Consider the following 2315-nt stretch of genomic DNA (forward strand, 5'->3'; position numbering starts at 1 on the left):
CTCTTGTGTGAGCACATCACTTCTCCATTGTTCATTAAACCAACCTTTTCCATTTGATCCTGGGGGGGGAAGCAATGCTTTAAAGAGTTGACACTGAAAAGATGCAGAGCTTTAATGAGTCAGTTCACTGAAGTTAATGTACCTTAAAGCAGCTACTACTTTTTCTAGACTTGCACAGCCCTAATCTAGAGCAAGAGTTAGCAACATGGAGTCTTAACAGCTTTTGGATTACAACATCTTAATACCTAGAAAGCAGCACGTTGCATATCGCTGCTGTAGAGTCTGGATCTAGCATATCCTATTGTTACTCAGCAAAATGTATCAGTTTGAAAAACCACATACCTGCTTTTTAAATGCGATGCACAACTCACAAACATAACATCAGCTAGTTGGGCGTCATCCAGTACATTGCTTTGTCTAGGTCAGACATGTCAAACACACGATGTCGGGTGACGTCATGCAACGTATTGGAGCTTTTTCTCCATTGACATCAATGGGTTGGGTGGGGTTTTGGGATGACACATCCGGCCCATGGGCCAGCAGTTTAACACTCCTGGTCTAGGTGTTAGTTCAGAATATCAGTTGCCTCACTTGTGTTAGGTAAAATGGAGAGGGAGAGCTTGGTGTCATCCATGTATTTTTGGCATCTCAGCCTACATATCTCCCAGTAGTTTAATGTAGATGTTAAAGAGCATAGGAGATAAAATGGAGCCATGAGGGAATTCATAGCCATAAAAAGGAATATAATGCATGGTTCCTCATGATTCTGATTTTTATGCAGCATTCACATGAAACTACCATCAGTCAGACCACTGCACTCAATGAACCATTACAGTTACAGTAGTGGCCAAAATTGTGGAAACCTTTTGGGAAAAGTATTTTTCAGGTTTGATGGCTAACACTCCTGGCGTTCATCACAATGAACGCCAGGAGGACATTTGTCCGTGTGTTATGTGATCACTATCAAGTTGGTTGGGTTTTTTTGTGTTCTTTCATTTAGTGAGCTTGTAAAACGTAATAAAATTAAAGTAATGGTGCAAAGAGTTGACTGGTTGCCCAGAAAGCGATGTAAAATAGTATTAAGTGAACAAGACTACAGTTATAAAAAAATTAGAAGAAAAATTGGAGGAAACTTAACCAAAGGTGGCATTTCTACTGTATACTTTTTCCAAAAGGTTTCCACAATTTTGGCCACTATAGTTATAGTACCAGCTGGTTTTGATGCTACCTGGACACAAAAGCCCTGTACTGAGATGCATCATGGATTTCACTGAAATTTCCATTCAAATGAAACCACAATCACATGTAATTAATCTGCATAAAATTAGTCATAAAATAAATGTCAAAAACTAATTTTACAACTAATTATCCTATGATTTACTTTGAAGCTCATTTCCCTAGGTTCATTTTGATAACTCTCAAGTATTCCATGTCCTATCCCATTCCTTAAGGAGCTTGGGCATTTCTCCAAATGGAGAATTACTGACCAACTAACAAAATCAGTGGTCAAACTATAAACATTTGTTATTAAGGTCACCAAAAAAATGTACACTTTAGATGGGATCCAACTAAAACTTTCAAATTGCACATAACATCTATCTGTGACCAATGAATGATTTCTGATACCCTTGTGATGCAAACATGAAAAATCGAGGTTTGGACAGTATCAAGTTGTTTTTTTCACTGAGTATATCTGCACTAATTGCTTCAAAATGGCATAAAAATATAGACCCAAGACACGGATCACTGTTTTTAAGATCCAGAAGCAATTATTAGAAGCCACTGAGGAGCAGTGAAGGACCAGGGAAATCCAGGGTGTAGTCTACCTTCAACTGGAGAAGCTCACTAGTACCCTTGGGCCAGCCTATGTTGCAGAGTGGTTGTGAGGGAAACGGAAAGGAGTACTATGTAATTTGCCTTCAACTTCAGATCAGAAAGTAGGAGACAAATGAACTACTTTTCTAGTGTTAGTAAGAAAAACTAGATGGACTGTCCTCTTAGTAGAAATTAAGGGATCCTTGGTTTTTCAGTAAAGCATCAATTGTGTTTGGGGAAAAAAATACTGGAAAGCAAAGATCGGATTCCAGTAGATCCTGTTTTTAGATGCTAGCTTTTCATTTATATACTGCGCTCCCGATCCACAAGAAGTGTTAAAATGTTAAAGAACTAGCTAGGTCAGGGGTAGGCAACCTTGGCTCTTTTCTGACTCGTGGACTTCAACTCCCAGAATTCCTGAGCCAGGAATTCTGGGAGTTGAAGTCCACGAGTCAGAAAAGAGCCAAGGTTGCCTACCCCTGAGCTAGGTTCCAGCCCCG

This window comes from Vipera ursinii, assembly GCF_947247035.1.
Source record: "Vipera ursinii genome assembly, chromosome: 4".
NCBI lineage: Eukaryota > Metazoa > Chordata > Lepidosauria > Squamata > Viperidae > Vipera > Vipera ursinii.